The 27,564-nt window shown below is 51.4% G+C and overlaps 1 long non-coding RNA gene and 4 other non-coding genes across 5 annotated transcripts; 2 read left to right on the plus strand and 3 right to left on the minus strand.

Annotated features, from left to right (window-relative positions):
* Positions 1–2,630: 2,630 nt before the first annotated feature.
* On the minus strand, positions 2,631–2,794 carry LOC115639663. The gene has a single exon (XR_003997727.1). It is a non-coding gene; the product is annotated as a U1 spliceosomal RNA (small nuclear RNA).
* Positions 2,795–17,766: 14,972 nt separating this feature from the next.
* TRNAQ-CUG lies at positions 17,767–17,838 on the minus strand. The gene has a single exon. It is a non-coding gene; the product is annotated as a tRNA-Gln (tRNA).
* A 1,676-nt stretch (positions 17,839–19,514) lies between these two features.
* On the minus strand, positions 19,515–22,329 carry LOC115639661. Its single transcript, XR_003997725.1, has 3 exons — positions 21,750–22,329; positions 20,472–20,761; positions 19,515–19,637 (listed from the first exon to the last, which is right to left on the minus strand). It is a non-coding gene; the product is annotated as an uncharacterized LOC115639661 (long non-coding RNA).
* On the plus strand, positions 20,604–20,676 carry TRNAF-AAA. Its single transcript has one exon. It is a non-coding gene; the product is annotated as a tRNA-Phe (tRNA).
* A 1,561-nt stretch (positions 22,330–23,890) lies between the features above and the next one.
* Positions 23,891–23,964, plus strand: TRNAT-UGU. Its single transcript has one exon. It is a non-coding gene; the product is annotated as a tRNA-Thr (tRNA).
* Positions 23,965–27,564: the final 3,600 nt, after the last annotated feature.

Raw genomic sequence — 27,564 nt, forward strand, 5'->3', positions numbered from 1 at the left:
AATGGGCCATCACTGAGAAATTTCGAAACTACTTGTGTTGTGCTCAGTTTCAGGTGTGGACAGAGAACAATCCACTGACTTATGTGTTAACAAGGGCTAAGCTGGATGCTACAAGGCAGAGATGGGTGGCTACTTTTGCTAGCCATAACTTTGCATTCAATACCAATGAGTTGGTATAATAGGGAATGTGATTTATCAGGACCACCAATTCTTGGCTGGGGGGAGAATGTAAGCAGGGTCGCTATGAACCCTACCCTGCCATCTGTTGGTGATCTGTTGTAAAGGCCTTTTGAGGCTGATGTCATTTGCATGGTTCCACCCACCCCAGATTGCATGATGGGGGTGCCTGTCCAAAGGGTCATTTTGGCTGCTGTGGGATCCCCAGTCTCTTTCTTATTAGGGCAGGAGTAATAAAGTGCAGTTATTCCGGTGATATAAATCAAGGACAGTAGAACGGTACTTAGCAGTTCATGACTTCGGAACTCACTCGAACCTCCATAAATCTCGTTAGGCAAGGGACATGGGTTCCAAAGCATAGTGAAATAAGAGAGATTGAAAAAGGATGTTTGTATTTACTAGTATGGATTTCTTGTGAAATTTCTAAATGCAAATTTTAGGTTTTATGTATCTGTTTAGTTTCAAAATAAAGCTTTTATAGTTTTAATACATATTGGCATCTATACCACAGATGAAAAGTCATTAATGACTAAATGTTGTTTTTAAACATACATTAACTGCTGGGTGGGCATTTCATTTCAACACTAAAAGTTGTAAACAACTCCATAGATAGGTAAAATGCTCCTTACGGCTCAAACGGCAAGGAAATCTTGCAGATTGCACACTGGGAGATCAGCTGTGGGACACAACTTTTGTGACACACAAACTACCTCTGCAACCAAATTCTTAGTCACAGGTCAGGAGGAGGGTTTATGCAAATTCTGGACTCTGGGACAAGAGCTAGGGTTGACGGGAGGGGAGGATTTTTGTGGCACATACACCATCTCTGCAACACCAACCTTTGCTATCTCACTCCATAACACCACACACGCAACAGACTTTTACCTTTCAGGAACCAAAGCATATCCTGAAAGAAATTGAGTGGCATAAGCTTAAGACAAACGACTGCAGCACTAACAACAACTCAAAAAGATTCAAAAACGCCTCTGTCTTTACACACCAGGAAAGAAACCTACAGACACAAGCACAGACCAGCAAGAACCAAACAAACATCCATCCCCACCACCCACAAGCTTTGGGTCTTTGGAACCCAGACCCCTTAATGGGTGAGTACTTTTCAGCTGAGGGTGAAGCTCTCAGGCCTCAAATGCCAGGTACAGTTACTCTCTCCTTGATCCAGAACGAACAGGAAAATACACTGCATTACTCCTGCCCCAATTACAAAGAGACTGGGGATCCCACAGTAGCTGAAATGATCGTTTGGACAAGCACTCCCATCATGCAATCCGGAGTGGGTGGAACCATGCAAATGACATCAGCCTCAAAAGGCCTTTACAACAGATCACCAAAAGATGGCAGGCTAGAGTTTATAGCGACCCTGCTTAACCTACGGTGGGAAGGAGCAGAAAAGAGCATCGGGGCTGCAGAATAGCACTTGCATAGGCTTTCTTTGCCCTGGTTTGCTGTAAGAGTTAACAGTGAGAGATTGGTAGTCACAGGTCAGCATAATCTCCCCAAATGGAAGGGCACTGTTCCCGGAGAAGGGTCCTGGAGAGGGTTTTCCTCGTTGGTGCAGGCCATCCACCTCCCCGAAAGGCGGGAGCTAGGTCGACGGAAGAATTCTTCCCACCAAGGCGTGGACTGACGTAGCCGCGCCGATTTACGTTCCCCGTGCAGACCAGGCCCGAGGGTTGGAGCGTCCCGAAGAGTTAAGTCAAAACAGCTCCGTCCGTCAGGGGTGCGCAAAAGGGAACCCCGCTCCTGGGCGACGCGGCCACGCCGCCCTAACCCCCAGCGTAGCTAAGGGCATTCGGGGAGGCGGTGGGCCTAAAGCGATGGAAAGACCTCCTCCAGCACAGGGTTGTGACAGCCTGGTCTCTGTAGCACAGACAGGGAGGCCACCAAGAGACAGGAACAGACAGCAAAAGCCAAAGCGGCCCCAGGGCAGGGGGCGAGGCTGCCTGGTGGACGAGGGGACCGGGCAGGACAGGCCTTTTGGACAGGCCGTCCTCCCGTCAAAGGAGGAAGAGCCCAAGAAGGAGGGCTGGGCAAGAAGCTACAAGCAGGGAAAGAAGCAGAGCAGGCGGGCGGGCAGCTCCCCTTAGAGCAAAAGAAGGCATTGGTCCAAGCCCCCACCCCGCAAAAGCAGACTAGAGAGCAGATCAGCTGCAAAAGACCAGGGAAGGTCAAGAAAGCACAGAGCCTTGGAAGCCACAAGTAAAGTTTCAGAACTGAGCTTTGCTTTCTCTCCCTTGGCCTCATTATCAGCAGCAATGACAAAGGTGCCAAGAGCTACAGGGCCTGAGGAAGAGAGCAGTCACAAAGACAGGAGAGCAAAACTGCTTTTGTCAAAACCAACCAAGCACACAGCTACAGGCTGGACCAAGCATCCCCAGCCCACTGAGCAACACTCCCCAAGACATCTCATTTTCCTGTCTTTTCAACCAATTGCCAGGAGAAGAGAGCAGACGCAGTCCCCTACTACCACAAATTATGCAGTTGAATTTCCCGCATTTGGGGAAATTACAGAGGTCAGCACACCCACAGTGCAATGGATGAGCCTCACCCTGGGAAAACCACCTCCGTGATCATGGTATTTCCCCTGCCAGGTAAGTATGAGGTCCTACTGCCCAGCTGCCACCCGCCCTCGCTCTCCCCAGACTTATAGGACAGGGGGCGGACCGCCGCACCCCGAGCCCCCAGCCTCGCCCACACCAGCCCCCACTGCCGACAGCTGCCCCGCCGCGTCCCCGAGGCCCCTCCCTTCTCCATGCCGAGCTCGCGGGGCCAAAGGCGGGCCCTGCCGGGCAGCCTGTCTCTGCTCCCACAATGCTCTGCTCGCACACAGATCTGCATCCATGCTCACGGGGCTCCGCCCCTCCGCTCGGGCCCCTCCCCCTGCCTGCCCGGGCCAGGGCTCTTGCGTGCCCTGGAGTTGAAGCCGGGTCCCGTCCCAGGCCTCCAGGCTATCAGAGAGACGACATGGACCAGCTGCTGCTGGGGAAAGAGTGCAGCTTGCATTTTGCTGCTCTCTCTCCCCACCGGAAGTTGGTCCAATACAAGAACGACCTCCCCTGCCTTGTCTCACCTCAGTTTTTCCTCAGTGCAGAAGGTCGGGTGTTGTCAGCCACTCTCCAGAAACTGGAAGGCCACTCCATCCCTTTTGTTACCTGCCAAGTGAGGCTGAGTGCACTGGCAGGCAGCGCCGTCGGAAGAAGTGGAAGATTGGACAAATGACCAGGGAGGAGTATAAAACTATTGCTCGGGCAGGCAGGAGCGAAATCAGGAAGGGCAACTCAGGCTTGGAGTTGCAGCTAGCAAGAGATGTTAAGAGTAACAAGAAGGAGGGTTTCTTCAGGTATGTTAGCAAGAAGAAGAAAGTCAAGGAAACTGTGGGCCCCTTACTGAATGAGAGAGGCAACCTAGTGACAGAGGATGTGGAAAAAGCTAAGGTACTCAATGCTTTCCCCCACCCCGCCCCGTCTTCACGAACAAAATCAGCTCCCAGACTGCTGCACTGGGCAGCACAGCATGGAGAGGAGGTGACCGGCCCCCTGTGGAGAAAGAAGTGGTTTGAGACTATTTAGAAAAGCTGGAGGAGCACGAATCCGTGGGGCTGGATGCGCTGCATCCGAGGGTGCTAAAGGAGTTGGCGGGTGTAATTGCAGGGCCATTGGCTATTGTCTTTGAAAACTCATGATGATCGGGGGAGGTCCCGGATGACTGGAAAAAGGCTAATGTAGTGCCCATCGTTAAAAAAGGGAAGAAAGAAGGAGGATGCGGGGAACTACAGGCCAGTCAGCCTCACCTCAGTCCCTGGAAAAATCATGGAGCAGGTCCTCGAGGAATCAATTCTGAAGCACTCAGAGGAGAGGCAAGTGATCAGCAGCAGTCAGCATGGATTCAGCAAGGGCAAGTCACGCCTGACTAACCGAATTGCCTTCTGTGAGGAGATAACTGGGTCTGGGGATGAGGGGAAAGCAATGGACGTGTTATTCCTTGATTTTATCAAAGCTTTTGACCCAATCATCTCCCACAGTATTCTTGTCGGCAAGTTCAAGAAGTATGGGCTGGATGAATGGACTATAAGGTGGAGAGAAAGCTGGCTAGGTCGTCGGGTAGTGATCGATGGCTCCACGTCTAATTGGCAGCCGATATCAAGCAGCGTGCCCCAGGGGTCGGTTCTGGGGCCGGTTGTGTTCAATATCTTCATTAATGTTCTGGAGGATGGCGTGGACTGCCCTCTCAGCAAGTTTGCAGATGACACTAAACTGGGAGGAGCGGTCGATACGCTGGAGGGTAGGGATAGGATACAGAGGGACCTAGACAAATTAGAGGACAGGACCAAAAGACACCTGATGAGGTTCAACAAGGACAATTGCCCAGTCCTACACTTAGGATGGAAGAATCCCACGCACTGCTCCAGACTAGGGACCGAATGGCTAGGCAGCAGTTCTGCAGAAAAGGACCCAGGGGTTACAGTGGACGAGAAGCTGCCTATGAGTCGACAGTGTGCCCTTGTTGCCAAGAAGGCTAACGGCATTTTGGACTGCATACGTAGGGGCATTGCCAGCAGATGGAGGGACGTGATCGTTCCCTTCTATTCGACATTGGTGAGGCCTCATCTGGAGTACCGTGTCCAGTTTTGGCCCCCACACTACAAGAAGGATGTGGAAAAACTGAAAAGAGTCCAGCCTAGGGCAAGAAAAATGATTGCGGGGGTGGGCGGGGTGCGGGGGCTGGAAGACATGACTTATGAGGAGAGGCTGAGGGAACTGGGATTGTTTAGTCTGCAGAAGAGAAGAATGAGGGGGGATTGATCGCTGCTTCCAGCTACCTGAAAGCGGGTTCCAAAGAGGATGGATCTAAACTGTTCTCAGTGGTACCAGATGACAGAACAAGGAGCAATGGTCCCAAGTTGTGGTTGGGAAGGTGGCGGTTGGATATTAGGAAAACCCTTTTTCACGAGGAGGGTGGTGAAGCATTGGAATGGGTTCCCTATTCCAATGGAGGTGGTGGAATCTCCTTCCTTAGAGGTTTTCAAGGTCAGGCTTGACAAAGCCCTGGCTGGGATGATTTAGTTGGGGATTGGGTTGGACTAGATGACCTCCTGAGGTCCCTTCCAAACCTGAGGCCTGGTCCACACTACAGCGTTAAATCGATTTAAACAGTGTTAAATTGATTTAACATTGTACCCGTCCACACTACAAGGCACTTTAAATCGATTTTAAGGGCTCTTAAAATCGATTTCTGTACTCCTCCCCAACGAGAGGAGTAACCCTAATATTGATATTCCTATATCGATTTAGGGTTAGTGTGGACGGAAATCGAAGTTATTGGTCTTATTCTTTTACTGTAGCTACCCAGAGTGCACCGCTCTGGAAATCAATGGTAGCCTAGGACCATGGACACACACCACCGAATTAATGTGCCCTAGTGTGGACACATAAAATCGATTTTATAAAACCGGTTTTAATAATTTTGATTTTATGCTGTAATGTAGACATAGCCTAGGTTAAGCAGGGTCGCTATGAACTTTACCCTGCCATCTGTTGGTGATCTGTTGTAAAGGACTTTTGAGGCTGATGTCATTTGCATGGTTCCACCCATTCCGGATTGCATGATTGGAGGGCTTGTCCAAACAGTCATTCAGCTGCTGTGGGATCCCCAGTCTCTTTGTTATTGGGGCAGGAGTAACGCAGTGTCTTTTCCTGTTCGTTCTGGATCAAGGAGAGAGTAACTGTACCTGGCATTTGAGGCCTGAGAGCTTCACCCTCGCCTGAAAAGTACTCACTGTTTGAGGGGTCTGGGTTCCAAAGACCCAAAGCTTTTTGCAGGTTGGAATGGATGTTTGTTTGTTTTGGTCTGGCCTGTGCTTGTACATTTCTGTTCTGCTGTTTCTGGTTTGTAAAGACAGAGACGTTTTTGAATCTTTTTGTGTTGTTTTTAGTGTTGCAGTTGTTTGCCTTAAGCTTATGCTACTCAGGTCATGTCCCTGCTACAGAGTGAAATTGAAGTTAATAAAATTGATTTTATGTGTCTACACTAGGGCACATTACTTTGGTGGTGTGTGTCCATGGTCCCAGGTTACCATTGATTCCTGGAGTGGTGCACTCTGGGTAGCTCAGTAAAAGAATGGGACAATTAACTTTGATTTCCATCCACACTAACACTAAATTGATATAGTAATATCAATTTTAGGGTTACTTCTCTCGTTGAGCAGGAGTACAGAAATCGATTTTAAGTGCTTTGTAGTGTGGACGGGTACAGCGTTAAATCGATTTAATGCTGTAGTGTGGACCTGGCCAGGGTATGGTTTGGTTCGGTTCCTGAGAAGTAAAAGGCTGCTGTGTGTGTGGTGTTATGGAGTGAGGTAGTAAAGGATGGTGTTGAAGAGGTGGTGCATGTGCCACAAAAATTAGCCCCCCCCCCCACTGCCAATCTCAGCTCAGGTCCCAGAGTCCAGAATTTGTATAAACCCGCCTGCTGACTTGTGACTAAGAATTTCGCCCTGCTATCTCTTCCAGATCCCAGGATCGAGTTATTGAAATCTTCAAAACTGGTTTGAAGACCTCAAGCTGCAGAGAAACCACCAGAAAGCGACCCGTGCCCCACGCTGCAGGGAAGGCGAAAAACCTCCAGGGCCCCTGCCAATCCGCCCTGGAGGAAAATTCCTTCCCGACCCCAAATATGGCGATCAGCTAAACCCTGAGCATGTGGGCAAGGGGTACTCCATCTGCCCCTGGAGGAGGGAGGGCAGAGCCTGAAGTGCCTGCGCACTCAGGTCCACGTCTTCGGCCTCCAGGCACTGCAGAGGCTCCTTTATGGTGCGGGTAGTCCAGCGTGGAGAGCACTGGGGCACGCCTTCCTGCGCTGCTTCCGAGGGCTCCGATATGACCGGCAGCTCCTTTATCTCAAATCGAGGGGTCTCCCGCGAGACCTCTCCGGGCTGCCGGTCTTCTACCAGGACCTCCTCCAGACCTGGAAGCTGTTCTCTGCGACCAGGTCCGTGGCGGCCACCGAGGGGGCCGACCTCCTCGCGGAGCCCCTGCTACACAATCCCCAGCTTCGTGTGCAGGTGGCGGAGTCCCCCGCGGTGCGCCAGAGGCTGGTCCTGGCGGGAGCCACCAGGGTCGGAGACCTCCTGGACTACGACCGGGGAGGCTGGCTGGATCCCCTGACGCTCGCTCACTGCATGGGGCTCTCCAGACCTTGCACTCCCCGGCGCGTACTCCAGGAGGTGGAGGCCGCTTTGCCGCCCGCTGCTCGTGCCTATCTCGACCGTGTCCTGCGGGAGGGCACGCCCCGCCCACCCCAAGCCCTCCGGACCTTTTCATCGGGCCCCTGCCCCGTAGGCCCGACCGGCCCCCTCGTCCCTTCTCCGCAAGCTGGCTGCACAACCTGCAGCCGGTCCGTTTCCAAACTGCGCCGAGGAAACAGCTCTACACGCTCGTGCTCCACACCCTTCACTTCCTCACCCTCGTGTCCCGCCCTGATACGAAGTGGCGGGACCTCCTGCCACCTCTGGAGGGTGAGGAGCCCCGGTGGGCCAGCCTCTACTCCACCCTGGTCCCAAGGCCCACTGGGGATATCATTTGGCAGCTCCTCCATGGGGCCGTGAGCACGGGCCTGTACTTGGCGCGGTTTGCCCCTGTCCCGGACACCTGCCCCTTCTGCGGCGTGAGGGAGACCCTGGCGCACGTGTACTTAGAGTGCGCCAGGTTGCAGCCCCTACACCAGCTCCTCACAGCCATCCTCTTACGTTTCTGGTTACACTTTTCCCCTCACCTCCTTTTGTATGCACTCCCTATCTGTGGCCCCACGAAGTCCCGGGACCTCCTGGTCAACCTCCTCCTCGCCCTGGCAAAAACGGCCATCCATGCGACCAGGGAGGGGAGGTTGGCCGATGGAGACTCTGGTGACTATGGGGCTTGCTTCCGCTCCATGGTCCGATCACGCATCCGGGCGGAGTTCCTCTGGGCGGCGTCCACTGGCTCCCTTGGCGCCTTCGAGGAGCAGTGGGCGCTTAACTCTTCCAGCAAAACAGGCCAAAGAAAGTGTATGCAAGCGCTGTACCGCAGCCCCCGTGCTCTTTTCGGTTCCTTCCCACAGAACTTTCACTGCATACCAGTCCAGTTCCTTGCTGTTGCTTGTCTAAGAGCTGCATGCATATGCTAGACCGTACCCTGAGCTGATTCCCGACTTTTGTGCTCCATACAGCCTTGCCCATCTGTGGTGCAATGGGTCAGTGTGTTTGGCTGTTAACCAAAAGGATGGTGGTTCGAGCCCACCTGGGGGTGCTAATAAGCCCATGCTGCTTCTCCCAGGCTTGCGGGGAGCCTCAAAAGTCCTGTTTTGCTGCGTCTTGGCCTCAGTGCTTTCAGCTGGTGGCCCAAAGAGCATGCTGGATGCCACTCAGCAACCCGTCTCCCAGCAGCCGTGCCGAAGGCTCAGGCTTAATCCTCGAGGCCGAGCACAAAAACTTTCAGCCGGGAACATTTTGCTCCCTTCCCGCCTCTGCCCAAGTGGCAAGGGAGAAGCGTACGAGACAGGGCAGCTGAAAGACGCCTCCCTCCCACTTCCCTGTGGGCTGTGCAAAGCTCTTGGCCTGCCTCATGCCTCGTGAGGAAAGAGCAGCCATGCTGCCCAAGCCTGAGTCACGTGCGCAGCCTGGCCTGCCCCGGCTGACAGCGCGCAGAGCCACGTGAGCCAATGGCAGGTCGAGTCGGGAGCCTTGGCTCTTTCCCCTGACAGCCACACAGCGCTGCCTAGCGCCCCGAGAGCCTCCCTGATGTTCTCCCACAGCCCGCCGGGGTGGGTGGGAAAAGGGGACCAGGAAACACTGCAGCCTCATTCTGGGACAGGAGGCCCTTGCCACACCCAGACCTCCCTCTTGCCTTCAGCCCAGGCAGCCAGAGGTGCCAGGGAGCTCTCTGGCAGGCCACCGCCTCAGCCACCTCTTGCCACTCACTGCCTTGCTGGAAGGGCCAAGGAGAAAAGAGACAAGCATACATGTAGAAGAGGACAGTTTCAATCCATTGACCTCTGGGTTATGGGCCTAGCATGCTTCCGCTGCGCCACTGTGTTGTCTCTTCACAGCCCTGCCACCCAGCCGGCACTATCTGGATTAGTGCCTTATGCGCTCTCGTGCTGGCAGGCAGATGCGTAGGCTGCTAGGTAGCTGCCCTGGTCACAGGATTTTACTGTGTCCACAGGGTAAAAGGGATCTATTTGGGGTTTGGACCCCACTGGGAGCTGGGTAGCTGAGTGCCAGAGACGGGAGCACTTCTTAAACTGTTTTCAGTTAAGCCTTCAGCTTGTGGGGGACGAGGTTCAGCCTTGGATCCGTGTCTGCAGCAGGCAAGCGCCTCTGGCTCAATCGGCCCCCCTCGCTGTCTCAGCAGACTAAAACCCGGAGCAAACGCACACGCCCTGCAAAGGAAGAGGAGCCGGGATCTCGAACAAATGTCAACATTTTATTAAGATGATGTTCAAAGAAAAAAAAAGGCTACGGTACAGCGTTTAGGCGCAGAAGTTTCTGGTGATCAGGGAACAACGTACAGATTACCCAGGGGGTGCGAAGTTCGGTTTAAGATCGGGTGGCATAAGGAATACATAATCTGCAATAGCCCCGACTGGGAGTAAAAGGTTAACGTACAGACACTGAGTTAGGAGGATGTGTTGTCCACGTGAGGGCTAAGTTCAGGTGTGGCGTATAACGAGTGGATACGACGATGAGGATGGATTGACCCACGTTTGGTGAGTTTTAACGTTCAGTGTTTTTGAATCTTTGCCAGAATCTAGTTTAAGCAGGGTCGCTATGAACTCTACCCTGCCATCTGTTGGTGAGCTGTTGTAAAGGCCTTTTGAGGCTGCTGTCATTTGCATGGTTCCACCCACCCCGGATTGCATGATGGGAGTGCTTGTCCAAAGGGTCATTTCAGCTGCTGTGGGATCCCCAGTCTCTTTGTTATTGGGGTAGGAGTAATGCAGTGTATTTTCCTGTTCGTTTTGGATCAAGGAGAGAGTAACTGTACCTGGCATTTGAGGCCTGAGAGCTTGACCCTCGGCTGAAAAGTATTCACCATTAAGGGGTCTGGGCTCCAAACGCCCAAAGCTTGTAGGAGGCAGGAATGGATATGTGTTTGGTTGTGGGTGGGTTGTGCTTGTGTCTGCAGGTTTTCTTTCTGCTGTTCCTGGTGTGTAAAAATAGAAATGTTTTTGAATCTTTTTGAGTTGTTAATACTGCAGTCATTTACCTTAAGCTTATGCTGTCAAATCTCTCTCTGGGTATGTTTTGGTTCTGAGAGGTAAAAAGCTGTTGTGTGTGTGTGGTGTTAAGGAGTGAGATAGCAAAGGTTGGTTGCAGAGGTGGTACATGTGCGGCAAAAATTGTGCCTGTGCCCCTGTCCCAGCTTTGGTCCTAGAGCCCAGGATTTGCATAAAACCACCTGCTTGCCTGTGACTAAGAATCTGATTGCAGAGATAGTTTGTGTGTCACAAAAGCTGTGTCCTACAGCTGATCTCCCAGAGTCCAATCTGCAAAATTTCCTTGCTGTCTGAGTGGTAAGGAGCATTTTCCCCAACTATGCAGTTGTTTCCAACTTTCAGTGTGGAAATGAGATCAAAACCCAGCAGCTTAAATATGTCTAAAAAATGCATTTAGTCATTAATGATATTTTACCTGTAGCATATATGCAAATATGGATTAGAACTATAAAAAGCTCTAATTTTAAACTCAAGAAATACAAAGGACATAAAACACGCATTTAGAGGTTTCACAAGAAATCTGTAGCACTAAATAAAAACTTTCCTTTTCAATCTTTCTCATTTCCCTATGCTTTGGAACCCATGTCCCTTGCCTAACGAGTTTTATGTAGGGTCGAGTGAGTCCCGAAATCATGAACTGCTAAGTTCCTTTCTACTGTCTTTGATTCATATCACCAGAATAACTGCACTTTATTATCCCTGCCCTAATAAGAAAGAGACTGGGGATCCCACAGCAGCCAAAATGACCCTTTAGACAAGCACCCCCATCATGCAATGTGGGGTGGGTGTGACCATGCACATCAGCAACAAAAGGCCTTTACAACACATCACCAACAGATGTCAGGGTAGAGTTCATTCTCACCCTGCTTACATCCTCCCCCCAGCCAAGAATTGGTGGTCCTGATCAATCACATTCCCTATTATACCAACTCATTGGTATTGAATGCCAAGTTATGGCTAGCAAAAGTAGCCACCCACCTCTGCCTTGTAGCATCCAGCTTAGCCCTTGTTAACACATAAGTCAGTGGATTGTTCTCTGTCCACACCTGAAACTGAGCACCACACAAGTAGTCTCGAAATTTCTCAGTGATGGCCCATTTCAAGACCAAGAACTGCTGCTGGTGGATAGCGAGTTTTGGTATCAGACTGTCCTCAGCTGGCAAAGCCTCCAGATTTACATTTCCTTCCACTTCCTGGCACGGGATTGCTCCCAGACCCTCCAAACTGTCATCAGCATGCAGGATAAACGGTTTCTTTGGGTGAACAAGGACTAGGACTTGCACATGAATCAGGCAAATAATTATTTCCCGTAAAGCCCTATCACTTCTCTCATCCCACCATGTCCCAAATGGAGAAGAGAGGAGCCCCTCCCGTGCCCCAGGAACACCAGATTGAAGGGGGGTCAGGGGGAGAGAATGAGGTGTTCATGACTCAGTCCAGATCTGCTAGTGCTGCAAAGGAGAAGATTTTCTTTCTCAGTCTAGATCAACTTGAATTGTTATTGCAGTGGGGGAGAGATGTTTCTCATCTGATTTTTAGATACTTTGATGAGAGGGGACAGGCAGAGGTTTTTTCTTTCCTCTGCAGCTCAAATCACACACTTCTTCTCTGCTTTTTGCTCTAGCTTGATTTCTCTCTTGCATCTCCATTTTCTCTTTCCTGGCCTCATTCCTGAGCATTCACAGCCCAATTCTCTATCCTAACCCTGAGTTCTCTACTGCACCCTGAATGTCTCATTCTAACCCCACCCCAGAGTCTGCACCTCTAGAGCCAGTGCCTTCATCCCTCTGCACTTCAACTCTCTGTATCATGTACCCTGATTTAGGGTGTACTAATAATATTCATTTGGATAATTTGATGATAATTTAATTGATTAGCTTACATTTAATTTAATTTAATTGAGTTACAAAGTTACAGTTGCATTACTGCTATTCAAAAGATACATATGCCATTATATGCAACAAAGTTTTGGTTAATATACTCACAGCCTTTCTGATAACCTGGTGGTAAGAAACACAGGACCAGCCTTGCAGTTCAGGTTTCTCTATTCTTAAGTGAAAGATGAAGTGCTTCAAAAAAGCTAATGTTACTTAGGGTTTATTTGTATATGTTAAACTTAAAATCAAAACTTAATAAAGACTAAAAACGTAGGGAAACCGAACTTAGCCTAGTTCCCTTGAAACTTAAAGTTTAAGAACAAGTACAGCCTGCTGATAGTACATAGAGAGAGAGTGGAGGAAGTAAGTCAGAATGATAGAGCAAAGTGCTCTAGCGAGGTGGGTTACCTCTTTTATAGGACACAAGGGCCGGAAATCCTTCCTCCTATGCCCAAATTTCATTCCTCACCCACAAAACATTAGGGTACGTTTACTTCATAGGCTAGTATGTTTGTGCTTGTTGATGACATGTACATATGCACATAAGTTACCTTGTAGTGTACCTGTTAAATCTGTGGGTACAACACTGAAAAAAACCCTATGCCATTCTCCATTGTCGATTGGTCTAGGTAAAGGTCTTGGACAGGCATGGGTACTTATCTATTTAAGTAACATGATAAAGATCGGTTTTCCTCTCTGAGTAAAAGGTCACAATATACATATGCTAACTTTGCCTTAGCTTAACATACAGGATATGGCCTGTAGGTTCTCGTAAGTGATGTGTCTCAGTCCCCTAATCATTTTTATTGCCCTCTGCTGGACTCTCTCCAGTTTGTCCACATCCCTTCTCATGTGGGTCCCAACCCCAAAAGTACTCACATTTCACCCCATTGGCCCCAAAATGCCAGCTTTTAATATGTAAATAGGGTGCTGCCATGGTCAAGTCACTCCCGAGCTCTCCAGTGGATCCTGCTGGCAGATAACAAGGTGAAAATTAGCCAGGATGTCACTCAGTCAAATCCCTGTGCTCCCCGCAGGTGGTATCAGAAAGCTCCAAGATGGCTCACTTCCCTTTCTCTCATCAGCTTCAGGCCCCAGGGTTACAAATGCACAAACCAGTTGGGATGCTCCCCTGGCCTCAGGGTGTGGGGCTGCTCTGAGGGGATGGACTTCCACACTTGGGCTATTAGTGCAAAGATACAATTTCAATTTATCTTAGAAAAATTGGAGAGCAATTTATATTTGGTAAAAATCTTATTTAGTGAAAGGAAAGCTGCAGTGACAGCCTGGTTACTGGGGTGCAAAACACCTTCCTCCTGGGAGAAACAAGAAGTTAGAATTAGAAATTTACATCGTTTGTTCCAGTGTTGGTACAGGTTTAATTTTGCTTCTGTGTAGGTTTGTTTCAGGCTGTGACCATTTTGGTTTATTGGGTTGTTTTCGTTTTTATAGTTGGACTGGAGCTTTTAACTGACATTTGCTGGATCGAATGGCTGTCCTGCAACACCAATTTTGACATAGTTCTGCATATTTTATACAGATTTGACCAGTATTCAAGGATTCAATTCCTTTATAGGAGGTTTTAGTGGTCATGCTTATTTATTTGATGTTATTTTATCATTCTGCTGTAGCACACTTTTTTGATAAAATGTTGAAATTATTAATTTACAGCATTTGTTAGTTTTTATTTTTAAAAGTTTTTCTTAATGTTTGGATTTTAAATTAAGCCTTGTTTTTGGTTTCAGTTTAGGTTTTGGTTACTGATGGGATCTTTAAGAGAACTTTGGATTCAGTACTAAAATTTGGACAGATTTAGAATATTTAAAGTAAACCCTATTTACTATTTTATTTTAATAAAGTTTGTATTGCTGTAAACCCTAGCCCGGGGGAGAGGAGATGAGCCTGGCCTTTAACTGAGAAGGAGCAGAGTCATGGCCTCCGTGAAGGGTGGGGCCAGGTGATGGGGGGCACAGCCCCCCAATTTTTTTGTCTAGCCCATCTCTGTCCCCCACTAAAGGAGAAGAGTCTGATGCCACCCCTGCTGGTCACTGGGTGTCACTGCTGCTCCATGGGAAACATGCTCTGTGCCTTACCCAGACTGGTGGGAAACACACTCTGTGCATTATCGTGACTGGTCCGTGGGTGTCACTGCTCGTAGAGGGCAGACACATGCTGTGCATTACGCCACCTGACCAGTGGGTGTCACTGCTGTATCAAGGGAAACACCTTCTGTGCATTACCCTGAATGACCACGAGGTGTCACTGCTGCTCCAAGGGATAAATACTCTGTGTGTTACCCTGATTGGCCACTGGGTGTCACTGCTGCTCCAAGGGAGACATAAGAACGGCCAGACTGGTTCAGACGCAAAGTCCATCTAGCCCAGTATCCTCCTGTCTTCTGACAGTGGCCAGTGCCAGGTGCCCCAGAGGGAATGAACAGAGCAGGGAATCATCAAGTGATCCATCCCCTATTGCCCATTCCCAGCTTCTGGCAAACAGAGGCTACAGGCACCATCCCTGCCCACCCTGGCTAATAGCCCTTGATGGATCTATCCACCATAAACTTATCTAGTTCTTTTTTGTACCCTGTTATACTCTTGGCCTTCACAACATCCTCTTGCAAGGAGTTCCACAGGTTAACTATGCAACTGCCCTGAGTTTACCCCCCCTCCCCTGGCCAGGTTGTATATGGAAAAGAGGATGAGGATGAGGAGAGCCATGATGTGTCTGTCACTGGCTGGTGACTCAGTTTCCTCTAGGCAGCAGTGCTGCAGGCTCCTTTGGTCTGTGCCCATGCAACTGTGTCTGGGGAAGGGGGAGTAGAGGCTCATGCTTCCCAGCCCCACGCCCCACCCCCAGCAGCTGGGGAATCCAGGCCAAATTTAACCCTGGTAGCTGGGCCGGGATTAGCCTGGGCTGGGGTAGGGCTGGGGAGGAATTGGGAGGGAGACAGACGCACCTGCTGTGAGGGAAGATCCTCCCATTCCCTGCCAACCCCCTTCACTCCTTGCAGCACAGCACCCCCTAGCATTTCTTTCTCTGTCATGGGAGCTGTCTGCTGCCTGCTTCTCCCTTAGCATGGTCTCTCCCCATCCTGGGGCACTGGCATTGCCCATCCTGTGCAAACAGGCAGGCCCCGGTGTGCCCTATGGCACTGCCCTGCAATTGTGGGGGCAGCTGTTGGATGGAGCCATATCAAAATATGGGAGTGGGCAAGGCTGGGGACCAGGACTCCTGGGTCCTCCCCTCACATGTGGGAGGGGAGTGGAGGTTAGGGGGTAGAGTGGGGGAGGGGCAGGGCTGGGATCCAGGGATACTGCTTTTTCTGGTTTTCTCCACCTCCTGCAGCTGCCTCAGTCCTTTCAGTGCGTTTCTTGTTCCAAATTCATTTGCTGACTTGTGTAACTCACCCCAGAGGTGGCTGCATCTCAGTGTTGGGTGAGGCACCCTTGGCTGCATCACCTCCTAACCGCGTCTCTCTCCCCCTTCGGGTGACCCTGCAGCACTCAGCAAACATCCACAAGATCATGGGGCACTTTGAGCACTGGGCAGGCAGGGGCCAGGTGCCCAGCCCTCCCTCCAGAGAATGGGACCCAGCACCCCCTACTTTTTACAGGGATTAAAAGGGGCAAAGGGGGGCAAATCAGAGGAGGGGGTGGCCAGGGTCTGAGCAGGGGGTGGAAATTGACTGGTCGGGGGGTCAAGCAGCTGGAGGCAGAGTTAGGAGAGGGACTGAAGGGCAAAGTCAGGGAGGGGGGGAAGGAGCCGGAGTTAAGCCCAGAGGGAGGCGCTGCCAGAGGGTTAAATCCTGGCACAGGCAGGGGCAGAGGGGTAACAGTTATCCCGGTGGGCTGAGACTCCAGTGTTTGCAAACATGGGTGGGGGGAGCAGAGGGCTTTTTTATTTCCCCCTCACAGGCAGCACCTCTCAGCATGGGCTTCCCAGGGCTGGGCTCTTAAAGGCACAGGCATCCCACTGCCTAGACACTGCAGCTCCTCTCTGATGTAACCTACTGAGGTGCTGCAGTAGGAGACTCAATTCAGTGAAACTGGGCATTCCCTATATGCCCCCCAGTCAGGGGGCTGTGCATCCCCTTCCCCGAATTTCCCCAACACCCCCTCCCTCAGTGGTCAGGTAGTTACATGCAGCGCTGCCAATGTTGTCATTGGTTGCAAATTTGAATGGAAATTGAAACGTTAACACACACTTTAAAAGCAGATACAACGTATGAAAACTACTTGTACCTGAGAAAGTAAAATAGGTTTGGAAAGTCTGGACAAAGCCGGGTTTCCTCACCCAGCTGTTGTGTTTGCTGACAATGTCGGTGCATTGGCTTCGGCAGTGTTGGCCAACCTTAGAATTTCAAATGATGATTTGTAAGCGAGGTGTGAATGAGCTCTCCCCTGACAGCTACTGATGACCAGGGTTGGGAGGAGGCTTTGGGACCAGACTGTATTTACATGAACTCACCTACTCTGCTGAGGTATCCAGCGGACAGAGCTGGGCTGCCTCTGCTCTAGGTGCCCGGAGGAGGGAAGGTGTGTGGGGCTCCAGCCTGGGACTCTTCCTCCCTCCTGCCAAGCCCTGACTATTAATCCCAGCCCTGGCACTCCTTTCTTCAAGCGCCATGTGGGCCAGAGGAAAAGTGTGGTAAGAAGCACAAGGGCCAAGCTTGTGAACATCAGGTGAAGCAGCAAGAATCCCAACTATCAGGGTAGCAAGTTCTAGAGCCCTAACCCATTGTAGCCATCCCAGCCAAAGACCTGGCTCTAGGAGGTGTGAGTCACCCAGCAGGAGGGGAAAGATTCACTCTTACACAGCTGGAGACAGGGAAGTTGATCTCTGGGGCTTTACCACAAGCATGGGTGGCAAGTTTGTAGAAATTTTGGTGGTGCCCAGAACCTGCCCCCCAAACTCCACTCCATCTGCCTAAAGCTCTGGGAGGGGGCTTGGGGTGCAGATCCTGGGCTGGGGATTAGGGTGCAGGAGGGGTGGCAGGCTTTGGGATGGAGTTTGGGTGCTGGGTGCAGGCTCGAAGGAAGGGGTGAGAAATGCAAGCTCTGGGAGTGAGTGCAGGGCTGAGTACCTGAGGATGAGGGATTCATGATACAGGAGGGGGATCAGGGCTGGGGCTGAGGGCTCTCGGAGGTTCAGGACAGCCTGTCTTGCCCTTAGTGGTGGGTGGGCATTAGGAGCCCAGTGGAAGCAGATAGCAGTTCTGCCCAGAATCCCTCTACTCCAGCAGCAGGAGCAGGCAGGGGACAGGCACACACTGCTTTTTGTCAGGCAGAGGATGCAGTGCAGCCCCAGGGGGCAGGTGGCGGCCAGGGGAAGAGACGCAGCTCCAAATTTTGCTGGAGCAGGGCCCCCAGCCCTGAATATTCCTGGAGTCCGAGCACCACGAATGTATATAACCTGCCACCTATGACCACAAGCCAACACAAGGTCCCACTGAGATTTGAACTCAGATTACAAGATTCAGAGTCCTGAGTGCTGCCCATTACACCATGGGACCAGCTTGTGCTGCCTTCTCTGCACACCGGTGACCCTCATGGGGCTGGCTTGTGTAAGGGGGCTCTTGACCCTTTACTATAACTTAGTGTGTGTGTGTGGGGGGGGTTGGTTGGCTAGTTCCCAGCACCAATAGAAGGGGGAAGGATCAATGGGAAATCAGGACCCTGAGACTGACAGTCCCCAGGGACAATGGGGAGAGGCCAAAGCTCCAAGTTAGCTGCACTGACAGGCCAGGCAGTGTAATGAGGGAGTCACCAGGCCAGGGGGTCCCATCCTCCATGTGAGCTGGAACTGCCTGGGCGAGAGTGGGGCAGAGCTAAGGAGAGAGCAGGAGCCTGAGAAGAGCCGGGGAGCAGAGCTGTGCAGGTGTAGTGCCAGAAACTGCTGCATGTAGGAATTTGCAACCTGTAGCAGTTACTGATACCTGAGGTTGTTCTTATTTGCTGACTTGTCCTAATTGGCTAAAACTTGACAGTGGTTTCTCTAGCAAAGGCCAGTCCCTGGCCCCTTGGTCCAGACATCCTCCTTCATATCAGGCTAGGGTGACCAGATGTCAAAGATGAAATATCGGGACGTGGGGGGCGGAGCAAAAAAAAAACAACCGGAGGGCCCCCCCGCCACCAAGTGGCAGTGGCACAGCCCCATCTCCAACCAACTCTTGTCTCCAATCCCCGCTACACCCCCAGCTCCCCCATCCCCTCACTCCTGGTCCCAGCCTGGGCTCTGAGCTCTGCAGCTGAGCCATGATCCGGGCCTTTCCTGCACCTCTCGGACAAGGGGTGAACCAGGCAGCTCCCGGCAGGAGCGTGACCACCCCATGTATGTCTCTGCCTCCCACCCACCTGGGCCCTGCCTGCTCCACGCTGCCCCCAGCCCCATTGCGCTGCCCCGCAGGCTGCAGGGCTGGAGCAGCTTCCGCACTGCGCTCCCAGCCATGGCCATGGCCTGTGTGCAAACCTAGGAGGGAGGAAGAATGCTGTGTGCTTGGGAAAGAGGCAGGGCCAGGGCAAGGATTTGGGGAGGGATCCAATGGGGGAATGAGGGGGTGGAGTTGGAGGGGGCAAGTATCTCTCCAGACTATGCCTGTGTGCTGGAGCAGAGGACAAAGTTATTTGTTTGTCCAGGGTCCCGACCAAACATCGGTCGGGACGCGGGACAAACAAGCAAATATCAGGACAGTCCCGATAAAATCGGGACGTCTGGTCACCCTACATCAGGCTTCAAGTTGAGAATCATTTCCCATTCCCGCTCTGTGGGAGGGGAGACTTTTAAACGTGCTCTCTGTGCGACTGCACATGGCTAAGCAAAGAGAACAAACCCCAATCCCCCCTGTGCTTTGGGAGCCAGGTTTGCGGTGGGAATTCTGTAGTTCAGATGACTTCACACCTGGTCATTGTGATTCTTTACCAGTTTCTCTGGCATTGGGGCAGTTTTTTCTCTTATAGCTGTGATGGCCAAGTGGTTAAGATGTGGGAGTTGAAATCCAATAGGGTTTTCCTGTGCAGGTTTGAATCCTACTCACAGTGTTTTAGCCAGTCTCTCACCCGGGTAACACCTCTGTACAACCCCCTGAGACACTCTCAATTCTCTCCCCACCCCAAGTAAATCCTGTTCTGCTCCTTTCATAGAGATCCCTGGGGCACCACCTCACACTGTGACCCTGAGGGGTCAGGCAAACTCTCAGCACCTGAAGCCTCTGCCACTCACCTGATGCCCCATAGATCAGCCATAGCCCTGGTTCTGCTCCTGTCTCTAGAGTGCGAAAGAAGCCAAGTCAGTGACTCCATGGGAGCTATGGGGCTGCAGAACCAACAGAGAAAAAATAGGTGCTCAGCTCCTACTTGCAGCCAGCTCCCCCCCACCATACACACTACAGGCCTTGCTGACAAGCTCCTCCTCTTCCCTTTCAGTGCCCCCCACTTGCCAGTGATCAGCTGTTCAGTGGGGTGCAGGAGGCACTGGGTGGGGAGGGGAAGGAGCAGGGACGGGAAGAGGTGGGGGTGGGAGAGGAATGGGGCAGGAAGGTGCAGGAAGGGAAGAGATGGGACGGAATGGGGTGGGGACTTGGGGGAAGATGTGGAGTGGGGGCAGGGCCTGAGGAGGAAAGGGGGGGATTTGTTCCAGACCCCAGACCCCTCTAGGGCCGGCTCTGAAGGAAAGCACTGACTATTACAGTGGTAATAAAATTGACCAGCATTGCGGGGAGGCTGAGGGAGATCCGCACCCATCAGGTCTCTTCTCTCCCCCACGGTGAGCCAGACACTGCTCTCTCCTGGCTCTCACACTAGCAGCTGGACGCCAAGGAGCCATTTCCCCACAGGAAGTTCATTGAGTGCCCCTGTGGTGCTGGGGGGGCTGGTGCTTCTGCTGCCTGTGGGGCTGGCAGGGGGCTGATGTCTGCACAGACTCTCAGCTGCGAGGCCGGAGGGGGCACTTGGGACCTTACCAGACTGGCTCAGTGAAGACGGGGGGTTGACAGACCAATACAGACGCTCTCCAGAGTACAGAGCAGCATCCACCTGTGCAGCCAGGCAATGAGCATTTCCTACAGCCTGGAGCCGAGGGGGAGGCAGCAGCTGCTGTTCCAGCTCCTGAGGGACAGGCCCTGTCAGTCAACAGACACTTCTTACTCACCACAGCTAATGGTGCCGGGTTCCTCCGGTGGGGGTATGAAGCAGCCGTTTGTTTTCCTATCCTTTTTGTGTGCAACTGCTGACAAAACATCCCAGACAGAGAAGCAACTGGCCAAACTGCTCTTATGCAGGTGCTAAAGTAGCTCAGTTGGGAGAGAGTTAGACCAAAGCTCTAAAGGTCCCTGGTTCAATCCCTGGCTTTGGCAGGCCTTGTTATCCCTTTTCGTACAGGGGATGTTTTCTGGGAGCACAGCAGTGCCTGCACCCAAGGTGAGTTCCTGAGCTTGGGCTCTGTAGTAGGAAAACATAGAACAGGCTTCTGCCCCTAGTTGGCCCACCTAACCTTTGATAATGAGAACTGTCTTTCCCAACATGGTAGGAAGAAAGTGAGGCAGGGTAGCCCTCAGGAATGGTGCCAGAGGGCTGCTGGGCAGTGACAGGCAGGGATTGGGGATGGAAGCTCCTCTGTACAGCTGAGCAATGGCAGTACCAGGGAAGGGGTATCTGTAAAAGTGACCCAGCACACCTCTCCTCCTCTGGGCACCTAGAGCAGAAGCAGCTGGTGCTGACAGCTCCAAGGGAAGGCTTAAAAGCCACAGAGCAACTGAGGTCAGGGCTAGAGGAGGGCAGGACCATGCCTATGTGTGGCCTTCAGACAGGCACAAAAACACTCAGCCAGGCTGCTCCCTGCCATGCCAAACACCCATTGAAGGTCACCAGCATGCGGGGCAGCTGCTGATGCTCTGTGGATAACATCATAAGTTGGTAGGAAAGCAGGGCCAGCCCCCATGGTGGGGCCTCTGACTGGTCCCACTCAAGGTGCTCACTTTTGCAGTGGGGCAGGAGATTTTACCCCAAGAGGCTTTTCCCAAGCTGACGAGAAGCAGAGAAACACCCAAGCTCCGAAGACGCTATGTAGCAAATACTCTCCAGCACAGGGACAGGCGCACACGCCAGCCCGGGCAGCTGCCCAGTTTCTTTGGCAAGTCAGGAATGGCAAAGGCTAGACTGGAAGCACTTGGGTCTCATGCCCCAGCCTTTGTGACACCCACCCCTGAACTCCTTCCCAGGGCTCTAGCTGAAGCCAGAGCATTGGCCTGAGCAGCCAAGAAGAGGTTCCAGCCCTGAAGGGAGCAGAACTTTCAGCACAAAGGTAAAACTGCAGAAACACAACCACCAAGGGACTCACACCCTCAATCTTTTGATCCACACTCAGATACCTTATCCATTAGGCCACATGAGGGGTTCCTGGGACTTTTTTTGCCTCTCTTTTGCCTACCTACTCGCTCTTGTGGTGAATGGTGAAGATGGTGTCAGGTAGCTCAGTTGGTAAAGCATCAGACTCTTAATCTAAAGATCCAGGGTTCAAGCCCTGGTCTGGGCGCTCAGCTTTTAAGTTGCCTTGTGTGCCAGGAGCCGAATGATTCCTGGTGCTGTCCACCAGCCACATGGGGATTCCCAGAAGCCATGGCCATTTCCTGGAAAGGTTCCTTTCCTCAGGAATCAGGAGAGAGGCCACATCCACAGGAGCAGGCCTAGAACAAGCAGTCTCTGGCTGGCAGGAAGTGCTGTGGGGCCAGGTGCTGAGAAAGCTCAGAGGGAGAGCAGCAGAGATGAAGGGAAGAGAGACAGAGAAGCAATGAGTACAGAGGGCAAGTGTACAGGGGGTTCTGGTCTGGCTATTGTGGGGAACTTCCCTGGTTTATACATGACCCTGGTGCAACTGGCCAGAGAAAGGATCTGAGTCCCCACCCCCTTACCAGAGGCCTGCCTGACCCCAAGGACGCTCTTTCTACTCTCATGTGTGGCAGAGTCCTCGTAACCCCAACAAGGCTGGGCCCAGGAATCCTGCTGAAAAACCAATACTAGTCTGGTTGGGGAATTTGGTTTGAATGTATTATTAGTATTCTCTTCTGATTTCTGAATCAGTTCAGCTCAGTCTTTGTCCTCCAGGTGTGTTTCCAGCTGTTGAGTTATGGGGGAGAGAGGCCAAGTCATGGTGTCTCTACCCTTCTTTCATAGTTTCTTCCAGCTTGTTAGGAAGCTCCTTTGCTAGGATGTGAATCAAGCAGTGTCCATCCTCACAAGGCAGACTTGTACAAACCATATGATCATTATATGAGAGTGGTGAATATGGGGCTTCCAGGGTGCTGCTTTGAGCACAGCGTGCCACACCTGGGCCTCCATTGCAATGGAGACGTACCCTTAGAGTCCATCTCTCCTGGGATAAAGATGGCAGCAGGGCTGGCCTGGGTCATCCGACTTGGGCTCATAGACATAAAGCTGAGGGGCTAAAAACTGTGCTGCAGATATTTGTGTTCACACTGAAGCCTGGGTTAAAAAACCCTCACCCTTCGTGGGGCCTCAGAGGTTGGGCTCGAGCCCATATGTCTGCACTGTAATTTTATAGAGGTTGGGAGGGAGTTTAGCAAGTGGAAATAGTAAAACTGCATTGAGGGGAGTGGATCACTGACCTATCAGCTCTTAACACCCAAACTTTCAGTAACTCTATTATCAGTGCCTGTGAGTGTAATTTAAACCATAGGTCCATCTAGTTCTGAATCTTGTCTTCTGACAGTAGCCAATGCCAGGTGCCCCAAAAGCCACCACTGGGAGTTGAATCCAGGATCTCCTGTTTACAAAACAGGTACTTTAACCACCTAAGCCATGGTACCTGCTGTTACTTAAAGTGTCGTGTCTGCCCACACCTGACTGTCTGCCAATACCCACTGGGCCCTGACAAACATTGCTCGTGTTTGGCTTCTGTAAAGCAGAGGAGCAGGTGAAGTTTTGCTCCCAAGGTGTGTGTGTGATTCTTTGGACAGATCTACACTACAAAATTAGGTTGGTGTAATTACGTTACTTAGGCTGGCAATGCAGTATATCAACCTAATCCCAGTGCAGATAGCGGCTCAGCTGTCAGAACTTTCTGGAACTATGAAAGGGGAGGGGCCCAGCCTCTGTAGCAGGAATGCAGGGCAGGTGAGTTCATGGTGGGCATTATGGGATACTGGTGGAGGCCAGTTATGGTGATATAATGACCAGCAGCATTTACACTGACAATTTGTCACTTTAAGTTTGCTGCACAAAGCTCTAGGCCTCTCGTCGAGGTGGTTTTATTTTGTCACCTAAACAGGGCAGTTTTGTCGCCAGACGTGGTATTGCAGTGTGTGCACCAGCCAAAAGCTGCTGACCGAGGGAGCGTTGTGTGTTTTTCACACACCTGAGCAATATAATGATGCTGAAATAACTTTGTAGTGCAGACCTGGCCAAAGATTCACACACACACACAGAGCTTGCAAGGAAAAGCTCACCTGCTTCTCTGCTTTGCAGAATCCAAACACAAGCAAAGCTTGTCAGGCCCCAGTGAGGATGGCAGGGAGTCAGGTGTGGGCAGACACTGTGTTTTAGCCACAGGTAGGCACCATGGCTTAGCTGGTTAAAGCACCTGTCTTGTAAACAGGAGATCCTGGGTTCAACTCCCAGTGGTGCCTTGTTGATTAACTCTTGGGGCACCTGGTATTGGCTACTGTCAATGGACAAAACCCAGAGCTTGATGAGCCTTTGGTCCAGCCCAGTATGGCTGTTTAAATTATGCTCACAGGCACTGATAACAGAATTACTGAAAGTTTGGGAGTTAAGAGCTGATAGGTCAGTGGTCCAGCCTCTCACAGATGACCCTCTGGGACAGGGGCAGGTCTGGGCTCTCACACCAATTGCTCATTGTGGCTGCCAGAATCTGTGAGCAGCTCATTTAGTTTGCACGGAGGGTTGAGCCCTGCTTCGTGCACCGTGTGTGAGAATGAAAATCCTAAACCACCCTTTGAAATAACGAAAGCAGCAGGACGTGTTATTGTCCCTGCCCCAAAGCAGACAGACCAATGGAGAAATGCCATTGAGTCCAGGGTATTACTCCACTGCCATTTTACCTTTTTTGCTTGCTAAACTCCCTCCCAACCTTGAGGGCTCCCAGAGCCCAATATTGAGCTTGAGCTGAGATGTCTACAGTGCAAATTTACCACCCCACGGCCAAAGTCTCAGGAGCCTGAGCTGGCACAGGACAGCCATGGGTGTTTCATTGCAGTGTAGACATAGCCGAGCATTATGTCTACACTGCCATTAACACACCCAAGTCACTATTCTCAAACCCTGAGTCAGTTGATTCAGGCTTGTGGGGCTTGTGCTGCAGGGTTATAAAATTACAGTGTAGACACTTGAGCTTCAGCCCAGCCTCCGAGACCCCCCCCAAGGGGTGAGGGTTTCCAAGCCTGGGCTCCAGTCTGAGCCCCAGGAGCCCAAATCAGATCATCCAGGTCAGCGGGATTTTATCACAGTATAGATGCCCTCTTAGGATATGTCTACATTGCAATGTAAGCCCAGGGTTAGCAGAAGTCATGTCAGCAGCCCCAACACATAAACATAAACCACGAGGGAAAGACCCACCCCCATATAAGCTGGGCAGTGTCCTTATCCCTACGGTTTGTAAGTCCAGCAACCAAAAGTCCTTAAACATGAGCCCCCCCGGCACTCCACTCACAGCTGTTGTCCTTAGTCAGTGCAAGCCCAGAGGTGCCTCTGTAGAGTTCACCTGCCATCCTGAGTTGAAAAGGGGGAAAATAAGAAGGCACCGTACTCACTGTGTTGTCTAGAAAATCACTCATCCCTCCACTGCCACCCTGTCCTAAAGTTGGTTTAACATCTAAATTTTAGTATTGGGACCCCAGCCCACTTGGCCCTGGAACCCTTGTCCCCTGCCTAGCAAGTGCTATTGAATTGAAAGTGAGTCCCTCAATCGGGGTCTGCCAAGCACAGTTGTGCTGCTCTTGATTCACACAACAAGGATAACAACCCTTTCTTTCTCCTGTCCCAACAACAAGGAGACTGGGAATCCAACACCAGCCAAAAGTGATCATTTTGGCAAGCAACGCAACATATTTCCAACGCACTGTAAAATCCACATGCAGAGTCATACACGAAACCTTGCAAGAAAATCTTCCTGAGGGAGTCTGAAGCACCGGGGAAGGAGGGAGCCATGGGTTGGGATTGAGGGGCACTGGAAATAGGAGGGGGCAGTGGGTTGGGATTGAGGAGCAGTGTAAAAAGGAGGGGGCTGTGGGTTGGGACAGAGGAGAAGGGTGAAGAGGAGTAGGCTCTGGTTGGGAGTGAGGAGCAGTGTGCATAGGAGGGGCAGTGGATTGGGACTGAGGGGCACTGGGAGTAGAGGGGACATGGATTTGGCTGAAGAGCATCTTCATTTGGGGATCCAGCAGGATAGAGGAAGGCAGCAGGTGATTCTAATTCCTTAGGGATATTCTGTTGTGTTTTCTGTGTGTGCGTGTGCATGCAGGGGAGGAACATGCTGTATGCCCAGAGGCCTTTATTCCTCCAGGCTACAAGGACAGAGAGGATGTCAGGAAGTTGCCCCTTCAAACCCACACACACAAAGGCCCTTCTTAGGAAAGGCACAGTCTTGAAGAGAAAAAGTAACATCAAAGAGGACATCAGAAGAACAATTTTTAAAGATATAGGGAGTAGTTTATTATCTGACCAGGGCCTTGAACCCTGGACCATCAGATTAAAAGTCTGACACACTACCAGCTGAGTTAGCCAAGCTCACAGCAGGAGAAATACAAGTTATGCAGAGGAGAAACTAGTCAAGAAAAAGGCAAATGGATACAATATGGGAAACCTGCTGCTCTGTCTCTCTTCCCAGCCCTGGCCTGGCCTGGTATTAGTGCAGGTTAAAAAGACAGGGAAATATTGGCATCTACCAACCTTTCATAGCTGTACAAGACTCAGGCACAGTACAGAGGTGCCCATCTGCAAGTGCCGAATGGTTGGATTGGCTAATGCAACCAGCAGAGGTCCAGGGCACACTGGGATATAGAGCCAAGTGTCCATCACCATCATTATTTCAAAGGGATAATGATAATGATGGGAAGGTTCACAATTGACTCAGTTGTTGCATACAAAGGTGCACGTTTGGCAGTTACATTGGGAAATTCTGGCTCCTTCTCAGGCTCACGTTGGCCACCCCGGTCTAGATGTAGAAGTTACAACATTGAAACTTGAAAGAGGGGCCAATTTCCCCATAATTTCCCACCTTCACATCCAAACACGATGACTTTCCGAATGAACCCGCCTCTTTCAGCCAGAAGATCTTGGGGTGGGTGTAGGAGTCACTGGGTAAAATTCTCTGCACGCTGTTCTGGATCAGGTCAGAGCAGAGGTACCTAGTGATCTAGTCTGGCTGTAAAATCTATATATCAACCCCAATTATGGTGTGAAATTAATCCTCAGGAATGGCTGTTCCCCACCCAGAACCCCGGCAAAGGGCTCTCCAAGGAAGGGGGCTGTTGAGGAAGGAAAGAAGAAAGATGTCCTTCTCTCCCTGGAGGAACTGGGCTCTGCACTTTAGACAGAAAGGAGGTGAAGGAAATGGCCACATGATGGCAGTGGAACCTAAGAAATGAAACACAACAGGCTTCTGTGCACATTGATTCTGCACAGTGAATGAACCTGACTCCTGTATCATGAAAAGCCAAAAAGCCATTTCTTTGTGTGACAGGGAGAAAAGAGTTCCAATCATTCCTGCCCATTTACTTTTGAATTATTTTACATTATAAAGAAAATTGTAACAAAATTAGTCTGAACTTGAGCTGCCTGTTATTAAAAGCCTGTTCCCCAATTCAGTTCCAACTGCCCTGCAAGAAACACCCCCAGGTCCCTGCTCACCCCAGGAAGAGGAAAAAGAGAATCCCCCACTGGGCACTGCCCTTGGCTCCAGGCTGCTGTCCTGGGGTGTGGGTGAGGACTGATTGTTTGCTGCTGAGGAGGGAGCCAGTAGAGGCCTCTGGTGCTCTGCTCCTAGCATCTGCCCAGCCCAGGCTGTCCTCTGACTCAGCTGCTGCTCCCGGCCTGCTCTAGAGTCAAACAAGCAGGGCTCCCAGGGGAACAGAGGCTGGGACAGGGCAGCAGCCTGGGTTGGGCTGGGAAGATGCTGGGAGTTCTCGTTCCCTGAGAACTGGCCTGGCTCCCTTCTCAACAGCAAACAAACCAATTCCACATCCCCTCCCCAGAAAAATCAGCCTGAA

This window comes from Gopherus evgoodei, unplaced genomic scaffold (genome assembly GCF_007399415.2).
Source record: "Gopherus evgoodei ecotype Sinaloan lineage unplaced genomic scaffold, rGopEvg1_v1.p scaffold_102_arrow_ctg1, whole genome shotgun sequence".
NCBI classification, from domain to species: domain Eukaryota; kingdom Metazoa; phylum Chordata; order Testudines; family Testudinidae; genus Gopherus; species Gopherus evgoodei.